This window comes from Monodon monoceros, unplaced genomic scaffold (genome assembly GCF_005190385.1).
Source record: "Monodon monoceros isolate NGI ecotype Baffin Bay Population unplaced genomic scaffold, NGI_Narwhal_1 Super_Scaffold_6, whole genome shotgun sequence".
Lineage (NCBI taxonomy): Eukaryota > Metazoa > Chordata > Mammalia > Artiodactyla > Monodontidae > Monodon > Monodon monoceros.
This window is the reverse complement of record NW_021703783.1, coordinates 17,722,650-17,739,089: the sequence shown is the minus strand read 5'-3', so window position 1 is coordinate 17,739,089 and position 16,440 is coordinate 17,722,650.

The window sequence follows — 16,440 nt, the reverse complement described above, 5'->3', positions numbered from 1 at the left end:
GAAAAGAAAAGGAATATAAATTGGAAATGAAGAAGTAAAACTTCTGTTCACAGGTCACTGTTGGCAGATGACATGGTACTATACATACAAAATCCTAGAGACACCACAAAAAAACTACTAGAAATCATCAGTGAATTCAGTAAAGTTGCAGGATACAAAATTAATACACAGAAATCTGTTGCATGTCTATACACTAACAATGAATGATCAGAAGGAGAAATTAAGAAAATAATCCCCTTTAGAATCACATCAAAATAAAATAAATCTAAATAAGGGGGTAAAAGGCCTGTATTCAGAAAACTATAGACACTGATGAAAGAAACTGAAGACAACACAAACAGATGGAAAGATATACTATGCTTATGAATTGGAAGAATTAATATTGTTAAAATGACCATACTACCAAAGGCAATCTACAGATTCAATGCAATCCCTATCAAAACACCAATGGCATTTTTCACAGAACTAGAGCAAATAACTTTAAATTTTGTATGGAAACACAAAAGACCCCTAATAGCCAAGACAATCTGGAGAAAGAAGAACAAAGCTGGAGGTATTATGTGCCCTGATTTCAAACCATACGACAAAGCTACAGTAATCAAATCACTATGATACTGACACAAAAACAGACACACAGATCAATGGAACAGAATAGAGAGCCCAGAAATGAATCCACACTTATATGGGAAGTTAATCTATGACAAAGGAGGCAAGACTATACAATGAGGAAAAAACAGCCTCTTCAATAAATGATGCTGGGAAAACTGGACAGCTACATGCAAAAGAACCAAACTGGACTACTCTCTCACACCGTGCACAAAAGTAAACTCAAAGTGGATTCAAGACTTAAATGTAAGACCTGAAACCATAAAACTTCTGGAAGAAAACACAGGCATTACAATCTTTGACAAGGGTCTTAGCAATACTTTTTTGGATATGTCTCCTCAAGCAAGGGAAACAAAAGCAAAAATAAACAAATGCAACCACGTCAAACTAAAAGTTTTTGCACAGCAAAGGGAACCATCAACAGATCACAAAGGCCACATACTGAATGGGAGAAAGTATCTGCAAACAATATATCTGATAAGGGGGTAATATCCAAAATACACAAAGAATACACACAACTCAATATCAAAAAAAAAAATCAACCAACCCAATTAAAAAATAAGCAGAGAATCTGAATAGACACTTTTCCAAAGAAGGCATACAGATAGCCAATAGGCACATGAAAAGATACTCAGCATCACTAATCATCAGGGAAACGCGAATCAAAACCACAGCGAGATATCACCTCACACCTGTCAGAAAAGCTACTATCAAGAAGGCAACAAATAGGGCTTCCCTGGTGGCGCAGTGGTTGAGAGTTCGCCTGCCGATGCAGGAGACACGGGTTCGTGCCCCAGTCCGGGAAGATCCCACATGCCGCGGAGCGGCTGTGCCCGTGAGTCATGGCCACTGAGCCTGCGTGTCCGGAGCCTGTGCTCCACAACAGGAGAGGCCACAACAGTGAGAGGCCCACGTACAGCAAAAAGAAAAAAAAAACAAAATAAAAAAAAAAAGAAGGCAACAAATAACAAGTGTTGGTGAGGATGTGGAGAAAAATGAACCCTCACGCACTGTCAGTGGGAATGTAAATTGGTGCAGCCACTATAAATAACAGTATGAGAGATGCCTCAAAAATTAAAAATAGGACTACCATATGATCCAGCAATTCCACTCCTGGGTTTTTAATCAGAAGAAGACAAAAACCCTACTTAGGAAAAGATATACACACTCCTATGTTCATTTCAGCGATATTTACAATAGCCAGGATATGGAAGCAATCTAAATGCCCATCAATAGATGAAAGGGTAAAGAAGATGTAAGATATACACACACACACACACACACACACATATATATATATATACACGCATACGTACATACATACATATATACAATTATTACTCAGCCAAAAGGAAAGAATGAAATCTTGCCATTTGCGACAACATGGATGGACCTGGAGGGTATTATGCTAAGTGAAATAAGTCAAACAGAGAAAGTCAAATTCTGTTTGATTTCACTTATATATGGAATCTAAAAAACAAAACAAGTGAACAAATACAACAAAACAGAAACAGGGTTATAGATACAGAGAACAAACAGGTGGTTCCCAGGGGGCAGGGGAGAGAGGAGAAAAACAGGTGAAGGAGATTAAGAGGTATAAACTTCCAGTTGCAAAATAAATGAGTCACAGGTATGAAATGTACAGTGTGGGGAATATGGTCAATAATTATGTAATATCTTCGTATGGTGACATTGTAACTATACTTATAATGGTGATCATTTTGAAATGTATAGAAATACCCAATTACTATGTTGTGTAACAGGAACTAACATAGTGTCATAGGACAAATGTATTTCAAAAACGAAGAAACAAACAAACTCATAAAAAAGGAGGTCAGATTTGTGGTTACCAGAGGTGGGGGGTAGGGAGAAGGGGAACTGGATGAAGGTGGTCCACACGTAGAAGCTTCCAGTTATAAGATAAAATTACTAGGGATACACTGTACAACATGATACATATAATTAACACTGCTGTATGTTATATGTAAAATTTGTTAAGAGAGTAAATCTTAAGAGTTCTCATCACAAAATATTTTTTCTCTTTTCTTTGTTTTTTTATCTATATATGTATGATGGATGTTCATTAAACTTATTGTAATAATCATTTCATGATGTATGTAAGTCAAATCATCATGCTGTACACCTTAAACTGGTACAGTGCCGTATGTCCGTTACCTCTCAATAAAATTAGAATAATTAATCAATTAATTAATGTTTTACAAGTGAATAAAAAGATGGTCAAAAACTTGTTTTGCAGCTTTTAGTTCCTCACCCATATCAAGGTTATATTAAGAAAAAATTATGCAAAATTTGGAATTACAGCAAGAGGATTACTCTGTGCCCTTTCAAAGTTATATGGAAGCATGGCCGATCAAGTCCACCTACAGGTTACCTGATGCTCTACAATAGAAGTCAGCAAACTTCTTCTGTAAAGGGCCACACATAAATATTAGGGGCCTTGTGAGCCATATATGGTCTCTGCGTCATCCATTGCCATGTGAAAGCAGCCACATGCAATATGCAAAAGAATGGCTTTGGCTGTGCTGCAATAAAACTTTGTGAGTAAAAATTGGCCTGGCTTCCTTGGGCCTACAGGCTGTACTTTGCCTACCTCTGCTCTACAGAAAGGTAACATTTTCTTTACTATAGCTTGGGGCCCAGAACCTGTGAAATTAGATATTAACTGGTAGAAGACTGATAAGTTACAAATTACTTTTTGTCCAGGAGAGATGCAAATGATTTCTACCTGTAGAAAAAATAACCCCCAAGGGTACCATTTCACTGCTCTGCAGGACATTAGCCAGTTTTGTATCTAACTTTTGTATCTGATTCTTTCTTCCACCAACTATGTTATACTTATGTACTTCAGCATCCCTATCTCCAATTGACCCATCCTTCATCTTCATTGCTCATTTATGAGAAACATAAATCTTTGACTTGTGCTCATTGCATATTTGTACAAGAATTATGCTTTTAACTTCGGAAAAGTATATTTTGACAAGTCTAAGAGGGTAAGGTAAGAACATGGAGGACGACTTCTTCGGAGAAAGCTAGCTTGTGAGTGCCCCACCTGCCTCCTTGGAGGAAGGTACATAAGCTTGCTCCTCCCCTCGCGCCTTACAAGGCTTGAGGTGCATCTCCTGCAGTGTGGGAGATACCCTGGGCTGGGCTGGTGTTGCCTCATTCCCGTAAATTCTAAAGGGCAAGTGACTATGGCTTGCTGGCTTCTCTGCTGTGCAAGTAAAGAGAGTTGGCAGCACTGGGGGTGCCCTAGGCATCCAAGGTTTGTCTGGGTAAAGAGTATGTGAGTGTCTCCTCCTTTCTAGACGTGGGCCATGCAATAGGGAACCAGACTGGAGTTGTCTTAGATTCAGCCAAGAGAGCCTGCTGGAAGGGCAAGGCCTCACCACATACCAAGGGGTTAAGGAGGGAGTGAGCAAGGAACCAGCCAGAGTCAAGTGCTGGAGCATGGGGTTCCCAAAGAACTCACAGAAAGTACCCTAAGAGAAAGAAACCCAGAGAAGACTAACACTACCCAACAATAGCATCAGTCAAGTGAACCCTTTTTTGCTCCCTTTGGTTCCTCATTTTCCTGCTACAATTCCAAGAAGGTCCAAAAAATCAGCCTATAGAGAAGGCATAAAATCTCTATGCAGGGAAATAGAAAAGAAGCTGGCCATGTTTTTCTAACTACAGACAGCCAGCTCTCAGACATAAGCTGGGATAAAGAGAAACCTTTTGGTGAAATGGCACATTTTGAGTATTACGGTGATACAAGCATATTCATTACTAAACTGAGAATACAGTGATTAGAGCAACCTTTATTACCAAGAGTGACCAGAAGGAAGGTCTTTTTTTTATTATTTTAATTCCTTTTTTGGCTGCATTTGGTCTTCATTGCTGTGCGTGGGCTTTCTCTAGTTGTGGCGAGTGGGGGCTACTCTTCGTTGCGGTGCACGGTCTTCTCATTGCAGTGGCTTCTCTTGTTGTGAAGCACGGACTCCAGGCGCGCAGGTTTCAGTAGTTGTGGCATGTGGGCTCAGTAGTTGTGGTCTGCGGGCTCTAGAGTGCAGGCTCAGTAGTCGTGGTGCACGGGCTCTAAGGCACACGGGCTTCAGTAGTTATGGAGCTTGGGCTTAGTTGTTCCACGGCATGTGGGATCTTCCCAGACCAGGGATTGATCCCGTGTCCCCTGCATCGGCAGGCGGATTCTTATCCACTGAGCCACCAGGGAAGTCCCAGAAGGAAAGTCTTGAAAGTCTCCATAAAGGGCAAGTTTGTGAAGCAATGAGGAAAAGGAACAGGGTGGTTTTCTGATGACAGCCCCCTGCCCCAGTGAGAGAGGAAGGTGAAAATCTATCTTCCCCAAGGGGGAAAAATACTAAGTACTAAGAGACTTTCTCATTTGGAAGGCACTTTGCTGTGCCTGGAATTCAGAGAATTTAGCCCATATAAATCAATAAGGAAAGGGGACAACCCGAAAACAGGACAAGTTCTGAGTGACCGACCGCATTTTGTGCTGGAAATTGCATCTGAGGTTTTTCTCTTTACTGAAGAAAATTTTCTCAACCATATTTTAATTAGTTTAATCATTCACACAGTTCTTAAAAATTCATTTTAAACCTAAATTAGTGATCTTTTCAAATAATTAAGTACATATGCCATCCAGGAGGCCATTTTATAACTTAAATTTGCTTGATTTTCTAGTAAGATATATAGACCAGTGATTCTCAACTAAAGGAGATTTTGCTACTCGGGGGACATCTGGCAATATCTGGAGACACAATTGGTTGTCACAACTGGGGTGATACTATTAGCATCTACTGGATAAAGGTCAGGATGCTTCTAAACATTCTACAATGGACAGGGCAGCCTTCCGCAACAAAGCATTATCTGGCACAAAATGTCTATAGAGCTGAGGAGAAACCCTAATATAAACTGATTTTCAGAGAGAGGCTATGTTTAATTGTTTTAAAGCATAAAAACAAAATACAGCCATACCCTCCTGTAAGCTGTAGATTATAATATGAGCTTAAATAAAATTTTAGAGTCTTAAATTTTTTAGTCTGAATCTAATTTTTTTTAAGTTTCATTTCAGGCTGGTTTCATTGAAGGTGTATGCTTATATTCTCAGATTTTTGTTAAATAAATATGTTACAAACATCCCATTGTTTATCTGGATCTAATCCTTAGTTTTCTTTATCTAACCCATTTTTATCCTCTACTGTTCTGAGAATTTAAATGCTGCCAACTGCATAAGTGCTTCTCACATGTTCATCACATGCTTATTTTTCAAGCAACTTCTCAGAGAAGATGTTCCCGTACAGATACTCTCCTTTCCACTGTTTACTGCCTTTCTACATAAATAACAGATTGCAGTAGTGATATCACAGGATCTGGTAGGGGAAAAAAACACCAATAATAATGTTTTTCTTTTCAGTCAATCTATTAGCAGTACATGTGCCCTTCCCATGAGCCATTTTTGCTACCCATTACCAGAGCTACCAACCGTCGAAAAAAATCTTTGCTTTTAAAAATAACTCCCTTCAGAATCCTGTCTGTCATTTATTAGGTTGGAAAACTGATTTTTGGGTTTGATATATGGATTTAGATTTTTGTCTTCCAATGTTTGTGATGAGAGACAAACTCATTATGGTCTCTGGTACTTTGTCACATTCTCAGATTTCACAGAATTGAGAATGAACAGTGGTATTGATATATTATATATATATTATGTATATAATATGTATGAGATAGATAAGTAGATAGATAGATAGATAGATAAAGCTAGGGAAAGCTCTCAGATTTTAATTCCCAAATTTTAAATCCCCTTTATTTTAAAACCTAATTGTATATAAGGAAAAATAATTCTATTTTTTTCTGACATCTACAATCAATTCAAGCCATAAAATCATGGATATCCAGAAGACTGTGGAGCATATTTTTATCAATCTAAATCTATTTCTTGAAATCTGAATGTTTGAGTTGGACCTCTTACTCGAAAAGATTCAAGTTCCCTTCTAAAAAGGGCATATGGTCCAATTCTGCTGAGCAACATAAATAATTTCCTAAGGCAAGACTTGCCTTAAAGGTCAACTAGACAATGTCTAGGGTTAAAGTCCTCTTTTGGGAAGGGTGGGCTGACCAGCAGGCAGCCTTGTTCACCTTTTTCCTCTCCTCACACCTGTAATTATCAACCTCCTCTCTCTCTCCTTCCTCTACCTTCCCTCTGGTCCCTCCCAAGATTTATTTTATTGATGGAATTATTTTTTAACTCTTGATTGCATTTATTCCATACTCATGCAAATTAGTTTTGTATTCTGCCTAATGATTTTCACCCAAAACTCCAAGCTTGTAGAGGCTGCTATTGTTCAGAGTGGAAAGGGTTTGGTCCTTTAGTAAGAGCCATAAAGCTGAGATGAATAGCAAGAAACAGATACAGATAATGAAACACTTCCACTCACCCAGGATTCATCAACTGCTTCTATTTCTGCTGTTGGCATATGCCTTGCTACTCATCCGCTATAGATTGCAAAGCAAGACGTTGCATTTCTATACTCCAGTTTTTCTTAACATTTAGAGATTTTGAGTCTTGTGTAGAAGGAACGCTGTTTAATTAAATCATTTGTATCTAGTCTCATATGTTGTATGTGAAATCTCTCTCACCCTTCCAACTCCTATTTTCTGTTCAGAGTTACTTATGATTGATTAGTGCTCACTTGCCTTTTTATTTATAGGCATTGGCTTTCCATTTAATATTTCTTAGTGCACTTATTTTTTTAACTGCTGCTGCTTTGATTTTTTGGCATATACACTACTGCCTTCTGGACTGTGCTAAGCTTTGACAAGACTGAAGAGGAGGCCCGACGGAATTTGTCTAGTACAGCTAGCACTACACTCAAAATAACTTTTCCTTAAAAAAATCTATTTTTACTGGTTCAAGTCTCGTCTAATCTTTCAATCATAAGGTTGAACCTTGCATTTTGTTTTAAAGTACAAGGGGTAACATTGAAGACGTTAATAAATAGGAAAAAAAATCACTTTGACCTCTGTACATTTAACATGGGTTAATTTGATAAAATTAAATCTGTTGTTTGATTCTTCTGTGCTAATCAGCTTTGTAGGCCAAAAATATCAAACACTTGGTCTTTTCCAGTAAAATAGCTTATAGTGAAGATCTTTTTTTCCCTTTGCCAGTTCTGTAACTTCATACATGACACGGAGCACTATTTCCAATCATAAATGAATATTCATGCAAGAGATTATCTAGCTTGTCCTAAGATGGTTTCTAATAGAACTTGTTCTAACACAACTGCCTGTCCAGCGTGCGTTACCTACGATTCATGCTAACTTAGCACCATCTAAGTTATTTGCTTTTTAGGAAAATAGGATTAACAAAGGAAATTGAAATTATTAGGACATCAGGAGGAAAACAGTTTAACTGGTCCAAGTTTGCTTATGGCTGACTGGAGCACTCCATCATCTCCTGATGGGCTCTGGAATCACTATGTTCTTTGAAGCTTTATGGGAAATTAATAATAAAATGAAATGGGAAGTGGCAAAACAAAACTGATTCAAGAAAAATAACTCATTATCTGTAGCTTCCCATGATTGTGGAAGATTGTAACTACTGATTCAAGAGACAGAAGAATTTTATTTTATCTTATTTCATTTTTGAATAGTGAATAAATGTACCTGGTTACAAATTAAAACAAAATTTAAAACAACGCAGTGAAAGGTCTCCCTCCCAGTCCTGCTTCTATCTGCCCTATTCGCCACCTGCCAGTCCCAAAGGTAACCAAATGTATTAGTTTCTGGTGTGTCTCTTCGGAGTTTCTTTATGAAGTTATAATCAAATGTAAATTTATATTCATATTCTTCCCATTATTTTATACAAAATATAGAATATTATATACATCATTCCAGATCTTTTTTATTTTACTACTCAATACATCTGGAAGAATTTTCCATTTGCATACATAGAGAACTTTTTCATTTTTTAGAGCTACCTTGTATTGCATTGTAGGGAATGGGCCAAATATTATTTTTAAATCAGTTCCCTATTAATGGACACTGAGGTTATTTTCAACTTGTTGCTATAATAAACAAGGTTACACAAATAAGCTTGTATGTAAGTCATTCTCTTTTGTGCAGCTTTATCTGTAGGATAAATTCCCAGAAATGAAATTGCTGGGTTCAAGGGAAATGCATTTATAATTTTAATAGATAATGCCACACTGCATTTTATAGGGATGGTACCATTTCAAACAGATAGGTGAAAACTGCTTTTTGGTATAGGTTTAATTAACATTTATCTTATTATGAGTGATTTGAATATATTTAACATTTTTAAAGGGCCAGTTGTATTTCTTTTCTTGTGAAGTACGAGATCTGTTCATATTATGTGTCCACTTTAAAAAAAACACATCACCGTTTTCTTACCACCCTCTAGAAGCTCTGTATACATTATGGAGATTAACTTTTTACCTATAGTAAGAATTGCAGATTATTTTTGCCGATGTGTTATTCGTATTTTGATAGTTTTTACTCTTCAAAAGTTTTTACTGTATTAATATATATATATTTTTTAATGTGGTCAAAGTTATGTCTCTTCTTTTATGACTTCTAAATTCTTAGTCACAGTTAGAAACCCTTCTTCATGCCAAAGCTAGAACTAATTCACCCATGTATTTTCTTCTACTACTTTTATGATTTCATATTTTATACTGAAATATTTAATACATTTGGAGTTCAGCATGGTGTATAGTATGAGCTATGGATCAAATTTTATCAACTTTATCTTTCCCAATAAACTTATTATCCTAATACCAATATCATTCAATGAAATTTATTCATCTTTTCCCCACTGAACAGGTGCCACATAAATTAAATAAATAAATAAATAAATGCATTTGTAATATTTAGTCAACAATTGCTGGTTTGAGTTAAGTATTCCAACAATATTATCATATACCATTTTTTCAATTCTCTCTTCCTTGAAACAGAAACAGAAATTAACAGCTCAATTTAAAAAAGAGTTGACTTTGGCCCAATCTATAATGTATAAAGGAAATCACTAAATTCATAGGAATACTTCTTTAATACTTCTTAGCAATAGCTTTGTGAAGGTCACTCTAAAAGAACTATTATCAGAGATGACCATTAAAAAGTATGTCATAATAACAGACAGTAGCCATTAAGTGCCTATTACTAACTGGATAATTGATTAGGCAATATTGTATATTTTATGTCATTTAATTCTCACAGTAATCCTACAAAGCTTATCATATCCATTGTGCAATTTAAAAATAACTGAGGCTCAGTAAGTACACAGCAGAGCCAGGAATGGAATTTAGGTCTGCCTTCCTCCCAAACTCATGCTCTATAATATACAGAGATTCATTCTCTCTCTATGTATATATATATATAGATAGAGAAACAGATATACACATATATATGTATATACACACACATATACATATAAACATATATAATACTTATATGGTTTATAAATATATGCTATATAATTATTTATGTTCATATATACATTACACAGGCAAACTGTGATAAAAATACCTAATATTTATTGAGTGCTCGTATGTGCCAGGCATTGTTAACTACTTTGCATATTTAACTCAAGTGGTCCTCATTTAAAAATTCTTCTATTAACTCCACTTTCCAGATGGAGAAACTGAGGCGAAGGAAAGTTAATTTGCCCAAAACTCACACAAAATAAGGGGTAGAACCAGAATTTGAACTCAGATAACATGGCTCAGTGTCTCGTTCTTCCCCACTTAACTATACCATCTCTGTACACATGTTTAGCAATAAACATCATGAATAGATTAAAGTTGATCCTATATCAATAAATCTTCAATTAACCAGAATGCCCCAGGACTGGGGCCAATAGAATATTTGGTCTCCCAAGCCTTATATGGATATTCCAGTCTTCCTACAAGCTCTTTTTCTTTTTTTTAGCATCTTGCCCGAGTAAACACAGAATACAGAAAATAATATGACCTTCCTCTGTAATTAAATATCCTGCGGGAATATCCAGTCATCATCAAAACCATAATAGGAACATTCATTTGTCTCCTCATCTCTAGGCCTTTCCTCTTACAGCCACTCTGCCAGCAGCCGCCTCCACCACACTCCAGCCCAACTTTGGACACACCCTTGTGACAGCCCTTGACACTTAACTTCACGCCCTTGTTTCCTGCCAATCTCCCTGCTTTTCCTCTCATGCCATTTCCCACCTCCACTCCCATCCCCACCCCGACTTCCATTTAAAGGTATTGACTTACTCTTACTTATATCCAGACCCAAGCCTGGTACAGAAGAGTGCTCATGAGTATTTGTTTTATTAAATAACAACTTAGATGATCTCCCTCTTCCCCTTTCAGCACTTCACCTTGCTTCCTGGAACGCCTTGGAACCTTCTCCTTCCAAACAGCCCCCAGCCCCATCTTTAGCCCTGTGTCTTCAAGTTGCCCACCACCAAACCCCTACTCAGGCAGTGTCTTGTGATGAGATTATTCTGTGCTTCAAATTGTTCTTTCTTCATTTAATAAGATTCTTAGCGCTCTGATCTTAGCCAAACAGCCCTGAGGGAAAGCAAATCAGCTGAAACTGTAATGGACACTAAACAGCCCAAAGTGCTGGGTTCTCCAAATGAAATCTATTTTTAAAAAGGCAAAGCTAAACTGACAAAATGAACTACTAATAAAGCATTGAAGCTGCTTTGGCAGAGGAGGAAGACACCTTCCTGAGGCTCCTTAAATACCACCTACACAGCTACCCCTTCTTCACACATCCATTATGAACTCAGGTGTATGTACAAAATGTAACAAAAAGGAACCCAAACCCCAAACCATACTTTAAACATTTGTGTTGTATCTGTCATTGCTACATTCTCCATTTTCCTAATACCCTCTTTTTATTTTAAAGCCAAATGCAGAAGTTTTCCAGCTAATTCAGGGTTCAGATTACAATCAGTTTTAAGTATAACTATTTATCATCCAATCTAACTACTTCCTTTTTAGTTTATGAAACCCCACTGAGAATTTTACCAACCTACACAGACTGACTTTTAGCTAATTGCATTTTTATTTCATTGAAAACATAGAAAGAGCTGAAAAAATCATTAATTCCTATACATAAAAATTTTTATGGCATATTAAATCACTGTGGCAATCCATTTGATTCCCCATATTAACAGACTAAAAAATTAAATCATATTATCTTCTCAACAGATTCAAAAAAGCATTGACAAATCTTACACACATTTCTCATACAAACATTCAGCACACTACGAACAGAATGGAACTTTCAAAACCTGGCAAAAAATATCTACAAAAGACCTATGGCTAACATCACACCTGATGGTTGTATTAGTTCTTTAGGGCTGCCATAACAAAATACTACAGACTGAGTGGCTTAAACAACAGAAATGTATTTTGTAACAGTTCAGGAGGCTAGGTTGGAGGCTAGAAGATCCAGGTATGGGCACGACTGATTTCATTCTGAGGCCTCTCTGTTTGACTTGTAGATGGCACTTTTTCTGTCTTATCGCAGTCCTTCCTCTGTACTTATGCATATTTGTGTCCTAATCTCTTCTTCGAAAGACACTAGTCATACTGGACTAGGGGCCACCCATATAACCTCAATTTATTTTAACTGCCTCATTAAAGGCCCTATCTCCAAATACAGTCACATTCTGGAATGCTGGGGGTTAAGACTTCAACATATAGATTTTGGGAGAACACAATTCAGCCAATAGCAACAGTAAAAGACAAAGCTTTCCCTTAAGATCAGGACAAGGCAAGGATAACTATTCTCACTACTCTACTCAACATTGTACTGGAGGGTCTAGTCATTTCAGTAAGGCAAGAAAAAAGTAAAAGGTATCCAGATAGAAAAGGAAGAAATAAAACTGCCTGTACTCACAGGAAACATGATGATCATCTCTATAGAAAATACAGTGAAATCTTCTACTCTCCAAAAGAGACATACAGGTGGCCAAGAGGCACATGAAAAGATACTCAACATCACTAATTATTAGAGAAATGCAAATCAAAACCACAGTGAGGTATCACCTCACACCGATTAGAACGGGCATCATCAGAAAATCTACAAACAACAAATGCTGGAGAGGGTGTGGAGAAAAGGGAACCCTCTTGCACTGCTGGTGGGAATGTAAATCGATACAGCCACTATGGAGAACAGTATGGACGTTCCTTAAAAAGCTAAAAATAGAATTACCATATGACCCAGCAATCCCACTACTGGGCATATACCCAGAGAAAACCATAATTCAAAAACACACATGCACTCCAATGTTCATTGCAGCACTATTTACAATAGCCAGGACATGGAATCAACCTAAGTGTCCATCAACAGATGAATGGATAAAGAAGATGTGGTACATATATACACTGGACTATTACTCAGCTATAAAAAGGAACAAAATTGGGTCATCTATAGAGACATGGATGGACCTAGAGTCTGTTACACAAAGTGAAGTAAGTCAGAAAGAGAAAAACAAATATCGTATATTAATGCATATATGTGGAATCTAGAAAAATGGTACAGATAAGCCAGTTTGCAAGGCAGAAATAGAGACACAGATGTAGAGAACAAACATATGGACACCAAGGGAGGGAACACGGGGCAGGGGGGTGGGGGATGAACTGGGAGATTGGGATTGACATATATACACTAATATGTATAAAATAGCTAACTAATAAGAACCTGCTGTATAGCACAAGAAACTCCACTTCGCTGTACAGTAGAAACTAACACAACATTGGAAAACAACTATACCTCAACAACAACAAAGAATAAAAATTAGAAAGAAATCTTCTAAAGGTAGCTGTTAGAACTAATAAATGAGTTAGCAAAGTTTTAAGATAAAAGGTCAAAATACAAAAGTCAGATGAATTTCTATATACTGCCAATGAACAATCAAAAAAATAAAATTTTTTAAATACCCTTTACAAGAGCATCAAAAACCATGAAATACTTGAGGAAAAATCTCATAAAATATGTGCTAAATCTGTACAATGAAAAAAAAAACATTGCTAAAAGAAATTAAAGAAGACCTAATATTGTTAGGATGTCAACTCCTCCCAAATTGATCTGTAGATTCAACTCAATCCCAATTAAAATCTCAGCAGGCTTTTCCGTTGAAATTGGCAAACTGATTCTGGAAATGCAAAGGGCCTACAGCCATAATAACTTGAAAAGGAAGAAGACAGTTGATGAACTAAGTCTATCTGATTTCAAGATTTATTATAAAAATACACAACTATCTTTATTGACTAAAAATACTCAAACCAATAAAATGGAGCAAAGAGACCATAAATTTTTCTACCCATATGTGAAAAGCTGACTTTTTAGAAAGATGCAAAGGCAAATCAGTGGAGAAAGGATTATCTTTTCAGTAAACGGTACCATTTTCAACAAATAATTAAGACATGAACTTCAATGCATACCTCACACCATATACAGAGATGAACTCAAAATAGATCACAGACCTAAATGTAAGATCAAAAAATATAAAACTTCTAAAAAACATAAATTAGAATCTTTGTGACTTTGGAGTAGGCATCAATTTCTTAGAAATGATGAAAAATATGGATATGTATATCCATAAAAAGAAAAATTAATAAATTGGAATTTATGAAAAATCAACAGTCTGTGCCTCAAAAGACACATTTAAGAGAATGAAAAGCCAGGCCACACACGGGAAGAAAATATTTTTAAATCCCATAGCCAACAAAGAACGTGTATCCAATGAACTCTCAAAACTCAATATAAAGAAAACAACCCCATTAGTAAGTGGGCAAATGATTTAGACACTTCATCGAAAAAGATATACCGATGACAAATAAGTACAGAAAGATGAGCAATATTATTAGTCTTTAGAAAAAATGCAAATTAAATCCACAGTTAGGCACCACCACACATTGATTACAATAGCTAAATTTAAAACCCTGACCATACCAAGTATTAATGAAGATTTAGAAGAACTAAAAGTCATTTACATTGCTAGCTGGAACATAAAATGGTATGTGCACTTTGGAAAACAGTTTGGCAGGTTCTTAAAAGGTTAAGCATACACCTAGCATACAATCCAGCCATTCTACCCCTAGGTATCTACCCAAGAGAAATGATAGTACATGTTCATGTAAACACTTTGAATGATTGTTCATACAGCTTTATTTGTAACAGCCATAAGCTAAAAATTATCAAATGTCCATTAATAAGTGAATAAAGAAACAAATGATGGTATACCCATATAATGAAATATAACTCAACCATATAAAGGAATGAATCGTTGATACAGACAACGACATAAGTGAATCTCAAAATAATTATGCTAACTGAAAGAAATCATAATAAAAAAAATAACTATATAATTCCATTTATATAAAGCTCTAGAAAATGCAAGCTAATCTATAGTGACAGAAAGCAGGTCAGTGGTTGTCTGAAGGGGGCTAGAGGGAGAAATTATCCAGAGGCACAAGGAAAATTTGGACATGGATTTGTTCACTGTCTTGACTGCGGTGATTATTTCACAGATGTATATATACATATGTATATTATATATATATATACACACACACATAAAATATACAAACTTAAGTGCAGTTTATTGTATGTCATTTATACCTCAATTACGCAACTGAAAACAATTCATAGGAAATATCTCGCTGCCCAGATATTTCCAAAGTCAAATTTTCACTAAAATTCACGCTGCCTCTGTTTACGCTGTTCTCCCAGATTAGGAAGCTCTCTCCTCTCTTACTCTTACCCCCATCATTCCACCTCTGTCTACTGAAATCCTTCTTGCTCTCCAAAGTCTAATTCAAGCTCAAATAAAATGCCATCTTCTCCACAAAGCTGTTCCCAATATTCCATGTCAACATGAGCTGCTCCGTCTTTATAACCTCCTCTGTTTATTTCATTTTGCCTTAGTAATCTAGTTAACTTGTACATACTCATCAGCTCCACTACACTGACAGCCCCTTGAGAGAGGCAGGCTGTTAAATTTTCTTAAAATCTATCTATGGCCTAGAAGAGGTTTTGACTGTAGAAGTTCTCCGTAACGGCTTCAAGGGTGGACAGACTCATGGAAGGAAGGAGCAGAAGATAACATATTCCATTCCCTTAGCTCAAGTCTTCTTCTGGAAGGCAACTTCAATTCTAATCATCCAGTCGGTGCAGATGTGCTAAATGGCGCTCATGCGTTATCTATACAAGGAGCTCATTTTGAACATGTCTCCCTGGAGATAACCTCTTAACCCAAAGGAGCTATTCTTGCGGTAGACATTTCAGACATTCTGGAAGGCTCGTGGGGAAAATAGCATTAAGAAAAACAAGACCTTACAATGCCCATGCAGGATCCCAGGCTGGCAGCCCGCCCTCAGAACACTGGTGCAGTAAATGACTCTCACCAGCTGAGCCAGTAGATTTTTTCAAGGCTCCTCAATGATCTCTAGGGAATAGCTATGAGATTTGAAGAATCTGACTTTCTCCTCTATGTTACCTGAAAATGAGAGATTTCTGTTACATTAGTTAGTCCTTACAGATGGAGAAACCGAGGGACAGAGGGGTCCGGAGGTCACAAAATAGTTTAGAGGCAAAACAAATTATTAAGTATTTCTCCAGAGCCCAGGTCAAAATCCCTTACAGGGTCTTTTAGATCACGTTGCTTTAATATTTCATTAAACACTGGGAAAATACTTGACATCCTACCAAAATTGTTGTGCACTAAAATATATAGTAACAGCAATGCTAACAGTTTGGGGACACAGATGACTTATCTGTATA